The 20,015-nt window shown below is 45.1% G+C and overlaps 1 long non-coding RNA gene across 1 annotated transcript; it reads left to right on the forward strand.

Annotated features, from left to right (window-relative positions):
- The first annotated feature begins 8,476 nt into the window (after nucleotides 1-8,476).
- On the forward strand, nucleotides 8,477-13,202 carry LOC308579437. Its single transcript, XR_014004476.1, has 2 exons — nucleotides 8,477-8,969; nucleotides 12,798-13,202. It is a non-coding gene; the product is annotated as an uncharacterized lncRNA (long non-coding RNA).
- The last annotated feature ends 6,813 nt before the right edge of the window (nucleotides 13,203-20,015 follow it).

The following is a 20,015-nucleotide window of genomic DNA, read 5'->3' on the forward strand; positions in this document are numbered from 1 at the left end:
ATATTAGCTTAAATATATTGGCTTAAATGTAACTATGCAAAGGATTTAGAAAGTAACAAATTTAGATGTTAAATTCTTATTTCATAGAATCATAGAGTCCTAGAGTTGGAATAGACTACAGGGGCCATTGAGCTCAGCCTCTTGCCAGACAAGAAGACGCCATCAAATGCTGTCCAGATATATTAGCTGTCAGAACATTTGTTTAGAAACCTTCAAATGAAGGATATCTTTCAATGTTGATGTGAAACTCAAGATCCTTGACATATGTTTAAGATAAAAATTTAAGATTAACCATTTGTTTTAAAAGGCAATAGGGCAGGGAGGGCAAGAGGTGAGCTGGTAATTAAGATTCCTTGTTGAGACACATGTAAGATATATTACTACTTATTTGTCATTTATAGATGTAACAATATATAGCTGTTTGTGTTCCATATAAGGACAGGAGGATGTGGGTGTATCTTTTAGGATTGGATATAGCAATCAGCCAATAGGAAATCCAACCAGGCTGATTGGACAGAGGCAGCCACAGGAGGAGCAAAGGGGGCTGGATTAAGGGAATATAAGGGCTGGCCATAATGGCAGGAGCCAGGCCAGAGCTTGGTAACCATATACCACTGTGCCTCTCATTTATTTGTCTGACAAATAAATAATTATTTTAATTTCTCTATTGCTGCGTTGAATATTTCATTCCAGCTAAGCGTTAACCACAAGCAGGGTGCTACATTTTATGGTGCCTGCGACTCGGATCAGTGGTCTGCTGGAACGCAGCTCCTTCGCCTCACTGGACGGGGTACAAGAGAGAGGACAACTGATTGCCTACCCAAGCGCGCACTGGAAAAAATTTTTCCAGGGGAACGCAGCAGTCTCGTCTGTCTGATACCCTGCCCACCGACGGCGACGGACCGGGGGGGACCAGAGAAATAAACAGGGAACCAGCTAAGGGTAAGTGCACTAAGGGGTTTTGGCCCTCCAATTAATTGGGAGGAAGAGAAGTCCTGATCAAACTTCTGCGTCTCAGTAAAGGGGAACTGAGTACGCTAGGTGGCTGGGTATATCAGATGGTGATCTGGTGGGGGAAAAGGGAAGAATGGGAGGTAGTGTGTGGTGAAGTATCTAACGCATTGTATGTGTGAGAAAGTACAGAGCAATCTGTAGCTGACCTGAGTGTGGAGTGGGTAGTACTTCGGTTCCCAGTGAGGCGACTCCATCTGGGCAAGGAAACCCACGAAGCGTGTGTGTGAGTGACTGAGTGGATACTTCACAGGGCCATACAATGGGAGTTGGGGGTTCAAAAGGGGAAAATACACCTCTTGAATGTATGTTAAATAATTTTAAGAAAGCCTTCTCAGGGGCATATGGAGTCAAAATGACGCCAGAGCGCCTGAGAACGTTATGTGAATTAGAGTGGCCGAAGCAAAATACTGAATGGCCATCTCAAGGAACCTTTGATATAAATTTAGTAAGCAAACTTTGGTCTAACATCGCCAAAGAAATTGGAGGGTGCCCAGAACAATTTTCATATATAGATTCCTGGCTGAGCACATTAAATAAAAATCCTCCATGGATAAGGGAATGCAAAGTCCAACGATGCAAATTATTGGCTGTAAAAGCCAAAGCTAGGAAAGGAATCTTGCCAAATAAATCCAAACACTCCACCAGTTGTAACCCCAAGGCAAGAAAGTGGAATGAATAATGGGGGTGGAGTCACAGAACTTGATTCCTTGATAGATTATGATAAATATCTTCAGGAGGCATTGGAGTCCTATAATGAAGCCCAAGCAGAAGTGGTTATTCCACCTGTGAGTCCCAGTAGAACTCCATCTACAGTCTCCTTTAGTGGAACAACTAATTGCCCACCCCAAACCCCTGTACATCCAAGTCCTAGAGAATTATTACAGAAGTTACAGGGAGACCTTGATCGGTCAGCAAGCAATACAGCCACCTCAGGCTATGATGGACTTGGTGACTTCAATAATAAATACTCATAGTCCTACTTGGACAGATTGCCGCCAGCTCCTGAATACTCTCTTCACCACTGAGGAAAGGAGAGACATAATTGAAAAGGCACAGATATATTTGCGTGAGCAGGCCAGAGTGGGAAATATTTACAACTTTCCCTTGGAAGATCCTAATTGGGATCCAAACAATGCAATTCACCTGGCCAGGCTTACTACCTACCGCCAGACGCTTGTGCAAGGTATCTGCAGGGCATGCCAGAAGCCCACTAATATGTCTAAAGTCTCAGGAGGGTAGACGTGTTACCCATAACACTGTTTCGTGTTCGGTGCACACCCACAAAAAGACTTAAGTTGTCACCTTTTGAGCTCCTGTATGGGAGGCCGCCCTCCTTTGTTCAGGATAGTCCAACTGACCTCAAACAAATAAGAGACCATGTGACACAGGGACAAGTGCAGTCTCTCTCCCGTGTTTTTGTCTCTCTCCCGTGTTTGTTTGTTTGTTTTTTATCTTAACAGGTGGGCCCTCGAGCGCACGCCGTGCAGCATTGCCGTGCCGATTCATCAGCTTCAGGCTGGCATAGCATATGGGTGAAAGAGTGGAAACGTGATCCACTTGCACCTAAGTGGCGTGGACCTTACACCGTCTTGCTCTCTACTCCAACAGCGGTGAAGGTAGCTGAGGTGACCCCCCTGGATTCATCACTCCCGTTTGAAGAAGTCCGAAGGCAGTTGGACGTGCAAAGGTGACCCCTCTAATCCTCTTAAACTGACTCTCTCCAAAAACCCCTGTATCTAGCCCTACCGGGAACGGGCTAGGTCACGGGCAACATTAGACGACCGGCCTGCTGCAGCCACAACCTGGAAGCTGGCTGACCTGCGCACGCCTGAAGCTTGAGGAGCGTCTGAACCAGAGACTGTGAGCGGGAAGATTCTCTTATACAATTGATTGACTGCCCCCTTGTGGAACAATTATTAGGGATATTACACATTGGGGATCCTCGGGATATATGTTTTGGTCTTGGTGGTTCCCCATTCCTGGGGGAATTATATTGGGACTAATATTTATTTGCTATCACAATAAGGTAATCTTTTGTGGGAGGAATGCATATGCTAGACATCAACATGATTCTATTATTAATCCTGATCCCTTGGGAAGGGGAAGGGTCCTTGAATCTGGCCAAATTGACTAAATATGGATTCCACCATGACCACAATATGTGGGTAGGTTTAGCTGAAATGGTAGCCAATGTTGCAAATAGGACCAATTGCCTTGTTTGCTCTCTCGGGCCAGATGATTCAGAGGGAGGTATGCCCTTATTACCGATACCATTAGATGCCATTGGTATGGTAAGCGAAATACCACACCAAACAGAAGTACAGAATTTCCCCGGATGGAACTCAACTAAACCATTACGAGTTATACCTGTACAAGGGGAATTCTGTGTACATAGATCATCAAATGCAGCTGATTCTACCATGATAGGCTCTTCTCATTGTCACTATACTTGGGATAATATTAAGAATACCTGGGCACACGATACTACCTATCGAACTCGGGATGCCTTGCCCTGTGCACCTCCTTTTATTCATGCATGGAAAGTGGTATGGAACATAACTGTGACAGAAAAAGGCAATCTAACATACTGCACTGTGAACTCTCTACCTCTTTTGCTATTTCGCCTTCTGTACTCCACGTACCAAAGACCTCAGACACGATGGTTGTGGTGGATATGTGGAGAATGGGCATACAAGAAACTCCCCTCCAAATGGAGTGGGACTTGTTTCCTGGGATGGGTATTGCCACCAATGTGGATTATGCCCACTAATTTGCCCAAGCGTACACGAAGAAACGCTGATATTTCTCATATAGCAGGAGGAAGTACCCAAAGTTGGAGCGGTACTGATGATTGGCCACCAGAGCGCATTATAGCCTATTATGATCCTGCCTCCTGGAATCCTGGTGAGCTCATACAAGGGGCACGGGATCCTATTTATAATCTAAACAGAATAATTCGATTGCAAGCAGTAGTGGAACTTGTAACCAATGCAACGGCCAAGAGTTTGAGACTTATTGCACAACAGTTGTATGAAAGTAGAGCCGCCATTTTGCAGCTGAAAATGGGAATGGATTATGTACTTGCCAAGCAGGGAGGCCTATGTGGAGTCTTGAACTTGACAGGGAATGCCTGTTGCTTTAACATTTCAGATAATGGTGAGGCAATCCGTGTGTTGGCCACAAAGATGGAGAATATAGCACATGTCCCAGTACAAACATGGGAAGGATGGGATATGGGATGGCTCACCAATTGGTTACCTAATGTCACAGGACTCAAAGGGATACTATTGTCTTGCTTGTTTTTCTTGACAGTAGTGGTAATGGTTTTATGTATGATGCCATGTATCATTTCATGTTTTAGAAGTACAATTAGCAAGATGGTTTCAAATGAAACTCTACCTCATATCATGGCCCTATACAGAGCTTTACCTCAGGAATATGATGAAGGTCAAGCTATCAAGGACACTTGGGACGAAGGTCCTTGAGCTTGAAAGGGGGGAATGAGGCATCAGGCATAAGCCTGCATTTTATTAATGTTTGATCAGGACTTGTATATTAAAGAGTGAGCTTAAAAGATTTTCAAACGATTCATGCCAGGCAAGAAGGCTAGCTGCTTAAGAAAACCTTGGCCATTCTCCTAAGACAAGGGGCCCCTTTTGATTTATAGCAGAAAACAATTCTCAAAGTCGTAAAAGCTGAAAATACAGACTAAGAGCAGGACATTGACCCTACATGTTACAGAAGATAACAAAGGCAGAGATAAATATAATTAGGAATGGGCAAATAGTAAAATGATACCATGGGCCTCTCTTAAAACCTTGAGCTGTATTTTCTAAGGCCAGAGGCTTTTTAAAGCATCTAGCTGGGAAGTCTTTTTAAAACTGTTTCTTTCTTAAACTGAGAGAAAAGGCAACTGGCTTGGCTGGGGAAAAAGAAGCTTCTTCCTATTTTATTTTGAGGCTGGAAAGGAGGCTGAAGGGGGGGGAATGTAACTGAAGAGGTTTCTTTAAAAACTGTTTTTTTACTGAGTTCCTTCCTTGAGAAGCTTTATTCTTTTAAAAGGTTACCTATGATAATGTATGAAATATATTAGCTTAAATATATTGGCTTAAATGTAACTATGCAAAGGATTTAGAAAGTAACAAATTTAGATGTTAAATTCTTATTTCATAGAATCATAGAGTCCTAGAGTTGGAATAGACTACAGGGGCCATTGAGCTCAGCCTCTTGCCAGACAAGAAGACGCCATCAAATGCTGTCCAGATATATTAGCTGTCAGAACATTTGTTTAGAAACCTTCAAATGAAGGATATCTTTCAATGTTGATGTGAAACTCAAGATCCTTGACATATGTTTAAGATAAAAATTTAAGATTAACCATTTGTTTTAAAAGGCAATAGGGCAGGGAGGGCAAGAGGTGAGCTGGTAATTAAGATTCCTTGTTGAGACACATGTAAGATATATTACTACTTATTTGTCATTTATAGATGTAACAATATATAGCTGTTTGTGTTCCATATAAGGACAGGAGGATGTGGGTGTATCTTTTAGGATTGGATATAGCAATCAGCCAATAGGAAATCCAACCAGGCTGATTGGACAGAGGCAGCCACAGGAGGAGCAAAGGGGGCTGGATTAAGGGAATATAAGGGCTGGCCATAATGGCAGGAGCCAGGCCAGAGCTTGGTAACCATATACCACTGTGCCTCTCATTTATTTGTCTGACAAATAAATAATTATTTTAATTTCTCTATTGCTGCGTTGAATATTTCATTCCAGCTAAGCGTTAACCACAAGCAGGGTGCTACATTCCCACAAAGTGAGCAGAACGTAGGTAGAAGCACGGCTTCCAGGACCCAAGCCAGTGACTGGTGGGAGCTGCAGCTGGGATAGCAGGAGCGGAATGGCTACTTAAAAACCAAACAACTCAATGTGATTTTCCTATTTGCTGAAGCATCTTGTGGTTATTACAACGGTGTTTTTTTTAGCCCAGCAGGCAGCAGGAAACTTGGATGGAAGGAAGCAAGCCATCTGGGCTTCAGTGAACACACTCTCACAAGGCCGTGCTGGAGAAAGTGGGGGGGGGGGGAGAGGCTTTTTTCTCCCCCACAGAACTCGCAAAGGTGCTTCATTTAGCAGCAGAGGAAGAGCTGAGCCGCTTCGGAGGCACAACGCAAGAGATCAGCATAATAAGGAAGGATGGGGAGACAAGTTCAGTTCAGTCCACGTTTTAAATGCAGAGCGACCTAATTCACGCTCCCTGAAACAATACGCAACCCCAAGCACAGCTGCCCTTTGAAATGTGCACTTCCAAATATTGCGCGGCAGCTGTCCAACTAAAAAAAGTGCACATATTTTTAAAAAACACATATATTAGTGAAAATAACCAGCAAGCATGTGTTACACTAGGGGAATGTGCATAAGAAGGGTGCTAAAATGCTGATGAATTTTCATGAGGACTTAAAAATGTGAAAATATGAAAATTAAGACTAGGAAAAATAAAAGAAAATGAGATAAAATGAAACTGACAGATCTGTCCATTCCCCATCCGTTCACCAAGGAGGAAGAGGTGGGAATTTTAAGCATGAGTTAGGAGTCCTGACAGGGGCCAATATTACAAGGATCCCAACTGTATACCAGCCTTTTTTGGAGCATGCTGGAACAGGCACCCCAGGCTGCTACAGACAAAGCTACAAGCAGGCCTGTGAGTTTTGCAGCCACACAAGACGAAGCTGGAAGACAAAGGGCTCTTTGAAGCTCTGACCCTGAACAGGTACACGGAACTGGAATGGGGACCCCAGACCCAAAGGCTGAATGTGGCTGCCTCATTCCTTCCTACCTGGCCTCTGAGACTTTTCACAAGTCCGTGCCCCTCACAAACTCTTTGTCAAGTGCTTTCACCTAGCTCAGCTGCAACATGTTCATGAACTGTGATGATGATGATGATGATGATTTAAGGCTAAGCAGTGCTTTTCTTCTAGAAAAATGGTGCTGGTCCTCTCCATTAAGTTGATACAGTAAATGCCACACTTTAAACCAGTGCTTTTACTTCTAGGGGGGGAAAGTGCCATTACTGCGTACCCTTGAATACCCCCAGAAAAAAGCACTGAGACTAAGGCGTAAACTCTATACAAATCTGGGATTCCCTAAGACAGCTGGATGACTGTATGCCTCCTTCCAGTAACTCCTGCACCCAAGCTGGTGACAAACATATACCTCTGCACCACATCACCAAGGCAGAGAATGGAAGTCTTATCACGTGGGCAGCCCAGGATCTCCAGACACGCCAGGCTTGTGCCCCAGGGAGGTCACTTCAGCGCTGCTAATGCGGCAGTTTGACTTCACCGCCAGAGGCGCACTCCATTGTCTCTTGAGAGTCGAGACAGACGGATGCCAAGAATATCACTCAGAATTCAGCTCCCTTGTGTCCAATAGTCCCTAATCCCAGGTAAAGTGATCATGGGATCACAGCTGAACTTGCCAACGCAGCATGTAGTAATGAGGGGCTAGTTTCTGCTTCCACCCTCAATTCATTTACTCTTGAGTTCTGGGACAGTCCCCCCAACATGCTGTTTCCTGGCTTATTAAAGAGATTTTATACCCCACCAGGGCAGAGTATGGCATAAAATAAATTAGGGTTGCCTTATTTATGGGCAAAGCTGTTGAGCTTTTTTCAGTTTTGCCCAAAGCAGCTGAGCTGCCATATGTCCGGAAATTTCCAGAAAAATTTGTCTATTTCCACCCAGACACTGCTTCCGCCTGCAGCATTCCAGATATATCTGGGAAATTCCTGACATACGGCAGTCCTTATGGAACTGCCAACATATACCGTATTTTTCGCTCTATAGGACGCACTGTCCCCCCCCCCCAACATTAAGGGGAAATGTGTGTGCGTCCTATGGAGCGAATGCAGGCTCCTTGGCTTCAGCGATAGCAACGCGAAGCCTCCGAAGCGCAGAGGGAGCGCTCCCAGTCCCACCAGGAGATGCTGGGGACTGAACCTGATGCCTTCTGCATGCTAAGCAGTTGTTCTACCACTGAGCTATGGCCCTAGCTCACAATATTGCTGTCAGGATAACATGGAGAAGGTGGAGGCTGAAGTGTGTATGCTCTGTGGAGGAAAGGTGGGATAGAAGTATAAGAAGGAATAAAGTATGGAAACTAGCCTCTAAGTGAATAAACAGTATATTTTTAACTTACTCTCCTAATAATTTGTATATAAATGATAAAAGTGGTATATAAATTTTGTTAAATAAAAAAAGAGGAAATGTTCAGACTTTCAAACAGTATGTTATGCCTGAGCCTTCATTGCTGAAACTCCCAACAGCATTTTCATGCTCACAAACACCTGATGAAGGAACCATTGTGACATAACCCATTCAAGCAGAGTCGAGGGGCAACAGGCTGTCAACAGTGGCAGTAGTTGGGGGCTCCCATCTATTCAAAAGCTGCAGAAAGTCTTTTCATACTGCCTGAGGAATTACTCCCTTATTTAACGTTCATAATTGCTGGATCGATTTAACAGGACTGGAGCTAACATTTGCTTGGATTTGGCACCATTTATAGGGAACTGCCTGCTGCGTCCTCCGCTTTGAAGTCACCCTGGTCTTTGGGCCTCCAGCACCTTCTTCAGCATGTCCAACCCATCTAAGAGGCGTATGATACTGGTGTTCCACTGGGTTAGGAAGAAACCCCTGACAGAGAAGCCGTGCTCTACCATCTCGGCCAGACCTTCTGCCTCTGCACCGGCTTGCAACACTCCTCACATTTCACCCTACTTCATGAGGAGCAAGACACAACCCGCTCCGCTCAGGAAGTCCAGCAGGCACAAGCTGCTGCGATTGCAGAATCTCACCGACCCCAAGTTTTTAAGATCCGTCATTGGCAGCGTTGGCCGGAAGAGAGCCCACAGGCGTGGCAAGCAAAAGAAGACTCCAGCGGGAACAGGAAAAGGGGTGAGGGCTAGGCTAGAGGCAAGAAGGCTCCAAAGCTATTTGCGGGGTGGGATTGCTTTGGAAGATGCCTTCTCACAGTCTCTACCCTTGAACCACGTAAGGACATAAGAAGTGCCTGCTGGATGAGGCCACATTGGCCTGTCTAGTCCAGCATCCTGTTCTCACAGTGGCCAACCGGAGGCCTGTGGAAACAAGAGCATTCTGTATTCCCTTCCTGCATCTTCCAGCAACTACTATTCACAAACGTTACTGCCACTGACTGTGGAGGTAGAGCATAGCCATCGTGCCTAGTGGCCATTGATAGCCTTTCCTGCATAAAACCATCCAAGTTGGTGGCCATCACAGCTTTCTGTGGGATTGAGCTTCCAGAGGGGTAGCTGAGCATGCCTGCTGCAGGAAAAACAGGCATTAAAAGCACATTTCTCCCAAAGAATCCTGGGAACTGCAGTTTGTAAAGGGTGCTACAAATAATAATAATAATAATAATAATAATAATAATAATAATAATAATAATAATAATCAAGCAGTATTTAAATTCTATGGAATTAATAAAAATCATATGAGCCCAACTATTAAAGGCACAGGGCTCCATCCCCTGAAGCCAAGATGGCCTTCTGCACATGCCCAGAGGCTGCCTGTTCTTCTCACTCTTGCCCAGGCCATATATTAGCGGCTGTTTGGAGGCCAATAGGAACTGCTGCCGCTGCAGCAATGGTGGAGGCACCAGCAGAATGCCTTTATGAGCAGCTGCCTGGGGGACTTCCGGGTTGGTGCCTCCGGCAATGGCGGAGTTCCTCTGATCGGGAGGAACTTGCCCTGTGGGAATTTGGGTCTGTACCGCCGCGGCGAAGGCGGAGACCCATAAAAATCACAGGTGGGAGAAGCCTGTGAACGTGGGATTCGGCGGGCATCTTTTGTGCCTCCCCTACTCTCGGGGAAACCCGGTTTCAGGGATCCGGAGCAACGTGGGGTGAGCAGCGCGGTGCTTCGAATCGTCTGCTTCTTCCACGGAGTGAAGCTGCATAACTGTTGCCGGAGAGCATTGACTTTTTCCTGTGGACAATTTAACTCCAAAGTAATTACCCGTGAGTAGAGCTGAGATGGGAGAATCGGATTTTAAAAGTTTAATTTGGCATCAAAACGGGGGAGGTTCAAAACAGGAAGTCCGCCTTCCCTACTTGTAAACAGACTGAGGCAAGGAAGCTGTAGGCTGAAGTCTTGGAAAGCCTTTTGTAAAAGCCTAAATTTCCATCGGTAAAGAGCACAAAACCCCCCTTGGAGGCAGGAGAAGAGGGAGGGAAGTTGTGGGCTGAGTATGCCTGCAGGAGAGAGTGAAGGGAGATAAAATAAAGCCGCTCTGACCCTGGAAACGGGCTGCTAGTGGACTGACGTTTTGGAATGTTCATTGACAGCACTTAGAACGTTCCTTGACAGCTAGCAAAGGAAGAGAAATACATTGTTTCTATTGTCTCCGGCTGCTTCTAAAAAGGAGTAAAAAGTAACTGAAATCTGAAATTAACTTTGGACTGTATGAGTTGTGTTTAAAGGGGACATTGTTTCCCTCTAGTGGAAATCTCTGAAATTGGTTACTTTATAAGAGCTGGGCTCGGGGGATTTCCAGCTGCAAGATAAGAACTGCGAGACTCTGAGATTGACCTTAAATTTCTCAAGTGTTATGGTAAATGGAAAGAAAAAAAACAGGTGAAATGTCGACAGAAGAGGCCTTAGTGGTCACTTTATTGAAAATAAACGATTCGTTGGAACAGCTTCACAGGAAAATAGACAATCTGGGACAAAAGGTGAACACCAACATAGAAACCATTCAGAGACTGATACAACTGGAGTGTGAGAGAGCCCCATCCATTCAAAGGCAATTTGATGTGACATCTGTTATGATGGAACTTAAAGGAAAACAGAAGAATTTGAGGACAAGAGCCCTACCTGAATGGGGAAAGGAAAGTCTGACAGAGCTTCAGGAGGAGACTGGACTAACATCGGTTGAGAAAGAGAGGTTTTTGGGGACCAGTATGACCGCCAAAAATGTGAATCTATTTAAGGGTAACTGTGAAGGACGTTGGATTGAAGAGAAGAGGGATTGGGAAATATGGATAAATCTGAAGTTGCTATTGTTGGGCCGAGTTGTTGTGGTGGGGATGAGGGTTGCTGTGATGCCGGGGATGTTGCTTTTGTTTCAAATAGTGCAAGTTCTGGATGGGATGGATTGTATCAGGAGGTGGCAGAGGGATGTTTTTGGAGTTGTTTGGCAGGGCAGGAAGCCTCGAGTAAAACTTAAGATATTGACGGATGCTAAAGAAGGAGGTGGACCCACCCTGCCAGACTCCTAAACTTTGTTGTGAATCATCTGCTCTTTGCTGGCTGAGAGAATGGTGTCTCCTGGAAGCACAGAAGTGTTGGATAATGGCAGATGAAGTTGATGGACTAGATAGAACTGGCGGAAAAGACTGGCAAGATCCGAGACCAGGGAGAAGAGTCAGTGGAAGAAGACTGGGAAAAGTTTAAAGATTATTTATAGAAATATTGTAAAATTAATGAATGTTAGAAGAACGTTGGAATGAAGTTATATGGCTTCAGTAGAAATGTTATAAGGAATTAAGTATAAATAGATTAATAGAGTATTAAAGGAAAATAAGGTTAAAATGTGTTAAGATAATTATAGGATAGAAAACAGGGGAAGATGGATAGGAATGGGAATTAAGTATAAATAGATTAATTGAGCTTTAAAGGGAAAAATATGGTTAGAATGTGTTAAGACAATTATAGGATAGAAAACAGAGGAAGATGGAAAGGAATTGCTGAAACAATCAATAGAAGTGGAATACAAAAAGGGAGGTGTGAGGAGGTTGAGGAAATAAGGGAAAGAAAGATAAGATGTTGAAATTGAAATTTTAAATGGTTTTTGTTTTGTTTTGTGTTGTTTGTTTCTTTTATTATGTTTCTTTTTTATTATGTATTGTATTGTATTGTATTGTATTGTATTGTATGCTTTTTTTCTTTTTTGGCTTTTTTGTAGTGTTGTATTTAATTTGTTGGAAATTTAATAAATATTATTTTTTTTAAAAGAAAATATGAGCAGCTGCCTGGAGCAGGCTTAGCACGGCTGCACTCCAGCCAGAGCCCATTCCAGACCTCCAGCTGGAAGCTGTGCAACAGCACCTAAAGGTCTGCACTGGAGGCAGTCTGCATTCAGCAGAAGCGCTCGATCTGTTGCAAAGTCATGCAGGGCAACCAAGGAAGCTGCAGCCCAGCTGTTGCAAGGCTTGTCAAAAGTGGGGAGCAGGAGCCAAGGCTTCTGTGGGCAGGGCTGCAGAGGGGTCAGAGAGAACTGGAAGCCCCACGCTGACCCCAGGAAAGGGGATAATAAGCTGTTACATACAAATCCTTGTGAGGCATTTTCTTGTCTGTGGCATGGTGTTCCTCTTATTTACCTATTCCCTGGGCCGGAATAGGTAAATAAGAGAAACTCTGGGCATGCACAGGATGTGTAGCTCCACACCTGGTGCCTAGGACTAGATGGTGAGTCTTTGAAGGGACCCTACTAGATAGGCTTGCCATATTTCAAAAAGTGAAAATCCGCACACAAGTTTTTGAGCTATTTTAAAGAAAATTCACCATAACCTACACTTCCTACATGGGTTGCCATATGTCTGGATTTCCCCAGACATTTCAGTGATTTTCACCTGGACACTGTTTCCGATGGGTAAATCCTAGCTGCGTCCAGGAAATTCCTATGCCTAAGCCCTGACACTTTTTTTTTTAAATACAAAAAAGAAATTAGTCACTGCTTCAATTGCTTTTTTTTTTTCATAGAAAGTGCAGAGCATAACTTCTCCTGGAATCCACGGCCTCGGACCTGGAAGGCATCCCCACCCAATTCCTCAAGAGTGAAGAACCACTGCAGTGTTTCTGTCGTGAGAGAGAGGTTCTCTTCGCATGCTCAGATGACCTCTTTTTAGATGACTTCTGCCCCTATTCCTGCACTGGAAGGCTCTGGGGAGAAAACCAGTTCCCGTAGAGGGCAGAGCCATGGCTGTAGTTAGGTCAGCAGGTCAGATGCAGAAGGCGACCTGGGTGGTGGTATCTTGATCGGGTTCAGGCTCAGCCCCCGCCCCCCGGCTCCGCTGGTTAATTAGTTGCCCTCTGTGCTGGGCTTAGCATCCTCTCAGTGCAACCAATTACTGCTGGGATAATTAAATTTAATGCAGCAGTTTGTTATCTAAATGTCTCTAATTGCATCTAAGTGGCAAAGAAATGGGTTTTGGTGCAGCCGCTGCCTGGAGAACTGAGTCCGTAAACCCACTCCCCAAAACACACACACTAACTCTTTGGAGAAGTACCCTCACTGGACTCTTAGGTGGGAGGCTGGTTTAGGCTAGGGCTGCTGGGGGCAGGGAATGGTTTGGATGTGGGTGCCACACAGCAGTGGGGTGGAGGGTAACATTATTATTAATTGATTAATTGGCTTTATATTCCACCACGTTCCTCCAAGAAGCTTGAGATTGTGTCCATGGTCCCACTGTTGTAAACAAAAATTGCCCTTTTCCCTTATAGGGTATCCAAGAGCCCATATAGAGTCCTTACATAGGTTCCCTATTGGTAGGAGAGAATAACAGAGGCCAACCAGAGAATATTGAGAAGCAAAGCAGCTAGTAAGCTTGATCTTTATTGATCTGTTGCAACAGGGTCCTCACTCACCGCAACACAGGAGGAGGAGGAACCCAGAACAATGGCGCTCAAGGCCTTATATGGACTTTTGAAATTGCCACCCTGTAGATCAAGACCACCCCCAGAAAGATCATACATACATCACAGAAGGGGTGTAACCTAAGACCACCCCTCAGATACATCACACCTACATCACAGAAAAGGCAGTCTAAAACAGAAATTTGAATATTGGTTTTCTCCTGTTGTTATCTCCTGTCTGGCAGGTTACTTGATTGGATTGCCTGGGGAGCCTGGCCATTCTTTTGTAGTGAAAAATACTTAGTTCCTGGGCCAGGTCACAGGCTCACACCCTATTCATATCTTAAATGTGCCCTTAAGACAGGATTTGTGAGGAAAGAGACAATGGGGAGGTTTCCCACTTTGACCTAGCAGAGAAAACATTTGGTCAGTTTAGGAATCAAAATGGTTCCAGGTTGGTCTTCCTGTGCTGATCTATATATGTGCTTGGTTGGTACACTTATGAACATTACCATATATCTAAGACCATAAAATTCCTATCACACCACAACCTCATTTTATCCCCACAACAACCCTGTGAGGTTTGCTGTGCATTTACCACTAAGGTACTGTCCCTTCCTAAATATGAATGTAGGAGGCCCAAACAACATGTGGTGTGAGTCATGTGCTTGAAACAAATGTGCTTTAATTGGCTGCTTCCACTTTGGAGAAGTAATGGTGCTTCCCATCCAGAATATTGCCTATTTTGCCCCTGAAGGTGCTTTTCCCTGTCAACAGTACCTCCGGGGACTAAAGGAACCTAGGAGCAGAAAAGTGGTTCAGAAGCCTGATATGGGTTGGGAGCATGTTCCAGATCAGGGCCTCATGGCTAATTTTTCTCCAGAATAAAAGGGAGCATGCAAAGAATGCTTCCAACTAACATGTGAGTAACAAACATCATATAAATTTTAGCCACAGGCTTACCCAGTATGGCCTGTTCCTGCCTTTATCAACCTGTTTTTCCTGGCAGACATTTCGGACTACATCTCCCATCACTCCCTGCCAGCTCTGTTGTGCTAGACCACAGTAGTCCAAACACTGGTGACTTCAAGGTTGGGTTACTGCCATGTAGTAGAATGCTGCAGCAAAATTGATGACAAGAGTGAGACCCAGTCAATACAGCGGTGCCCCGCAAGACGAATGCCTCGCAAGACGGAAAACCCGCTAGACGAAAGGGTTTTCCGTTTTGGAGGTGCTTCGCAAAACGAATTTCCTATGGGCTTGCTTCACAAGACGAGAATGTCTTGCGAGTTCCTGCGGGTTTTTTCCCCTCCCCCCCTTTCCCCAAGCCGCTAAGCCGCTTATCAGCTGATCCTAAGCCGCTAAGCCGCTTAACAGCTGATCCGCTAAGCCGCTAAGCCGCTTAACAGCTGATCCGCTAAGCCGCTTATCAGCTGACCAGCTAAACTGCTTAACAGCTGATCCGCTAAGCCAATAAGCCGCTTATCAGCTGATCCGCTAAGCCCGCTAAGCCGCTAATAGCCGCTAATCCGCTAATGGGCTTGCTTCACAAGATGAAAAAACCGCAAGACGAAGAGACTCGCGGAACGGATTCTTTTCGTCTAGCGAGGCACCACTGTATATAACTCCACTGTTCAGAGATCTGCACCAGCTGCCTATCTGTTACAGGGCCAAATTAAAGGTTTTACCATTATCATATAAAGGCCTCAACAGGTTGGGACCAGCTGACTTGAAGGATTGCCTTAATTCATATATACCAACTTGAGTACTTTGATCTGTGCAACTGGAACTTTTTTTCAAGTGCCACATGACGTTTGATTCAAGAACTAACCCTTTCAGTGTAGCAGAACCAACGTATCCAAAACTTGCCACCAACTGAAACCAGTCAGGTGCCTTCATTGTATTGCTTTCAGTACCTTCTAAAAAGCATTTTTATTCAGGCAAGCCTATCCAGACATGTAATCTTATGATGTATATTTGTTTTAAAACTGCTGGTTTTATTTATATTTGGATTAAATTCTTGTGTCAATTTTCCAATGGTTGATTTTACTTTTATTTTTTAATGTGCACTGCTGAGAGTTTTTTTGTTGATTAAGTGGCAATTATTGTAAAATAAATAAAATAAAATAAAGTAATAAAGCAGTGGATTCAATGCTAGACCACAAAAGGAGGTGCCAGGCCCTGAATTCTGGTTGGAGTCCTGTGTCTTTTTAACAGCCAAAGGGCAAGCAGAAATCCGACAGGTGAGAATTTCTCCAAGTCAGGTAGAGGGATTCATCTACTGGGGGAAAAACACTCACCCACTTATTCACTTAGAGCAGGGGTCTGCAACCTTTAAGACAAAAAGAGCCACTTGGACCCGTTTCCGAAGAAAAAAAACCTGGGAGCCGCAAAACCATTGCGACATTTAGAACAAATATAACACTGCATATATTGTTTCTTACCTTAATGTCCGATCTGACAGCAGGCAGGAAGGTGACGTCGGGACAGTGCGTGAGTAATGCACGCACTGCCCCCATGCGACGGTCACAGCCAGTACAGCGCCCGCCACAGTGGGGAGTGTCGGGACGCACAATGCGCCTCCTCCCCTCGCTAGTATCCGCCCCGGAGCCGCGGCAAAGGTGTAAAAGAGCCACATGCGGCTCCGGAGCCGCGGGTTGCAGACCCCTGACTTAGAGCCATAGAGCTTTCAAACTGCTCATTAGCACCAGGCGAAAACGTTCCTCTTTAGCCAGGCCTTTGGCTGGCTGACATCCAATGCCCCTTTAAAATGTGTTGGGGTGGTATTGGGTTGCTCTTGCTTTTATTTTTATTGTGTATTTTATGTTTTTATATTGTGATTTTATCTTGTGAACCGCTGAGACCTGCAAGTGCAGGGCGGTATACAAATTCAATAAATAATAATAATAAATGTGGGAGCAGGGATTATTGGTTTGTTTGTGTTCTTATTATGTATTTCATGTGTGTGTGTGTTGTGATTTTATGTTGTGAACCACCCTGAGATCTACAGATGAAGGGTGGCCTACAAATTCAAGAAATAATAATAATAATAATAATTTCTGCTAAAGGGACATCTGCTCTGCCAGGGGGTGGGGGAGTCAGATTCCATAGTGTCTGTGTCAAAATGAGCTGCTGACAATCCCAGTGGAGTTTAACGCTCCTTACTCTATCCTAAGAAAACTTTTGTAGCGACAAGCAGACATGGAACCTGGTGTTTCATAAGAGCATAAGAAGAGCCTGCTGGGTCAGGCCAAGGGCTCATCCAGCCCCCCAACCAGATGCCCTAATGGGAAACCTGCAAGCAGAATCTGAGCTCTACAGCTCTCCCCAGCCATTTGTGATTCCCAGCAACTGACATTCAGAGGCACATTAACTCTGATAGTGGAGGTAGAACAAAGCCATTGTGTATCTGGTGGCCATTGACAGCCTAATCCACTTCCTCTGTGAATTTGTCTCACCCTCTTTTAAAGCTGTCCACTTTGGTGGTCACCGGTCCCTTTTGTGGGAGCAAATTCCACAGTTTAACGGTGCTCTTTGTGAAGAAGTGCTCTCTTTTGTCTGTCCTGCATCTCCATGGACTGCAGGGGAAGAAATAGCACAGTCATTGTGCCTTTGAGAGCAAGGTGACCGTGGGATTCTGCAGCTGTGTGTTTGTGTGTGTGTGTGCGTGTCCGGTATGGAAAGCGGGCCTGGAAGAATCTGCGGGATAGAAACACCTGCCCCAAGCCCTTGCCCTGCATGCTCATTGCTCCAAAAATAAGCATTTTAGGATCTTAGTCATGATTGCACATTAAAATTCCCTGTCTAGTCACAAAGACACCTTGAAGAGGCAGGAAAAAAAACCAATGTGTTCACCACTCATAAATTGCCATATTGACTGTGAGGCTGTTAAAAGGTTGTTAAGGCTAACTGTTAAGTGATCTTGTATATGAAGATTGTGCATGGGGTGTATGGAGTGTAAAGGGAAGGGGTAGTACCTCTGGTGGGGGACACATTGTGCTCCTTTTGGGGTAGTTTGTTCACCTTTGGTCCCCAGCCTGCACTCTTCTCTCACCTGGCGCTCCTAGAAGCTGTCAGCATGAGACAGCGGCCACATCCCAGGAAACAGCTTCAACTGGCCAGCTAAACCAGGTAGCCGATGGGTCTCAAACCCTTGGTGAGTTAGGGACATGTGAAGGCAGATTGGGTGGAACAAACAAGACCGAGTCCAAAGGTCAAGAAGGTGGTTTCTGCATGTGTTGTAGAGAGAAGTGAGGGACAGATGGGGCTTGTCCGCCTGGGAAGGGAGCCCATCTAAGAGAAGGAAAACTCTGATCCTAAACCTCCGTTGCCTTGCAGGATATCTTTGGGAGAAGAAAATGCTCAGGAGTAAACCCTCAACAAATCCAAAGTCCCTAAGGTGGTTGGATGACACCTTGTATACCTCCTTCTGGCTACTCTTGCACCCAGGCTGGCGCCAAATGTATTGCTCCTCCTTCCTTTGGACAACATCAGTGAGGCCAAAGGGTGTGTGTGTGGTGGTCTTGTTGTCTGGGCAACTCAGGACCTCCATTCACACTGCCCAGGCTTGTGCCTTGAGGTGATCACTTTGGTGCAGCGAACACAGCGGTTTGAGTTTGACTTCACCCTATTGTCTCTCAGGATAGACGGATGCCAACAGCATTTGCAGATTGACACACACCGTGGGGGGGGGATGCCCCCTCATCTCAATATCTGCAGAAATGGGGAAGGAGAGTGGCACCCCAGCAGAAGGTTGGCTGAACCACTAGCTTCTGAGCATCACAGTTGCTATGGCAACTGCATCAGAAATAGTCTGTCAATCCCCATCCAAGTTTGCCTCAGGGCTGGTGGACCACATTACTCACATGGGAGGTAGGGCTCTCCATGCTCAGTGGAAAAGCTTAGCTACTGCCAACCCCCCTCACGTAGGGAGTCCCTTGACATGTGTGGCAGAGGCTCCTGGGAACACCTGCCTGCTGGCGTGGAAATTCTCCATTTCATTGGGGTGGCAAGAGGAGGATCCCATGTCAGGGAAAATGCAGAGGCCACCTCTAAACAGTGGGAAACAGCCTACTCTCCGAATAAGACACCCACTGGGCCCTTCTGCCTCAGAGAAAACCAGAAGAGTCATGGAGAAGTTGCCAAAAAAATAATGAATGAATGAATGAATGAATGAATGAATGAGGGGACAGGAGAGGGTTGCTGAAGCAGTCATGGCAGAACATTCGAAGAGCTCCCTTGTCATATGAAAGGCGCATCAAGTCAGAAGCTGAGCATTGTATCACACACACACCCATTTCCCCCCACTTTTCTTTCTTCTATCATGGAATGCAAGGCAGCATATGTGTGCTTGCAAAACAGTCTCCCATCCAGACACTGACCAAATTTACACCTGCTTAGCTTCGGCACATTGATTGCAGGCCTTTAGGGCACTGGTCCTCAAGCTTTTTTCTCTGGGCCACACTTTCAGAATAAAAATTTGCTCGGGACTTGAGAAATTTATCCTTTGATGCTCTGGCTCTCAGTATCACTTGATGCTGTTGCTCTCATCTTGAAAATATTTCTACCCGTATTCTGCAAATGATAGATAGATAGATAGATAGATAGATACTATACTGTTCTATATTACACAGAAATGTTTAAATGATTCTTTGATTGTCCTTGAATCTTCCTGCTACACTTGCTATCCTCTGCTACCACACCAGGGTGGCATGCCGCAACCTTGAAGAACCACTGCTTTGGGGTCTGAATGGGGTTGGAGGAACTTGGGTCTCCCTGAGCCAGCAGCACCTCTGCACATGCATGAATATTTGGCAGAATAATGCTTGCTTTTGTAAAAAAAAAAAAAAAGATTCTGGAGTGCAGGAAGCTGCCTTATATAGACGCAGAACATGAGTCTATCTAGAGTGGTGTTACTTACACTGGTTGGCAGCAGCTTACTAGAGTTTCAGATGGGACACTGGAGATGCTGGGGGTTGCACCAGGAACCTTCTGCATGCAAAGCAGAGGTTCAGTTGCAAAACTACAGCCTGGCTTCCCATTGGGAACAGAAGAGCAGAAGCAAAGAACTTCTCTGAAGTTTCTCCATAGGTAGCATCCCCACAAAAGGAGTTCGGGAAATGTGCTTATATTTCCTCCACACACTTCTAAGCAACCTTTCAAGACTACGCAGGCTTCTCAAGGCAGCTTGCATTAAATAAGGACAACTTCACAATACGCAGAGAGCTCTGCAAGTGTTGTAAAAATCTAGCTCCAAAATGCTTTGCTCTTTCACAGTTTGTTAATATTAGACTGTTTAGCACATTTCTGGTTGAAGAAGCTGGGCTATTTTCATTGGCTGCCAGA

The sequence above is a fragment of the Podarcis bocagei genome (genome assembly GCF_964188305.1).
Source record: "Podarcis bocagei genome assembly, chromosome: Z".
Taxonomy (NCBI): Eukaryota; Metazoa; Chordata; class Lepidosauria; order Squamata; family Lacertidae; genus Podarcis; species Podarcis bocagei.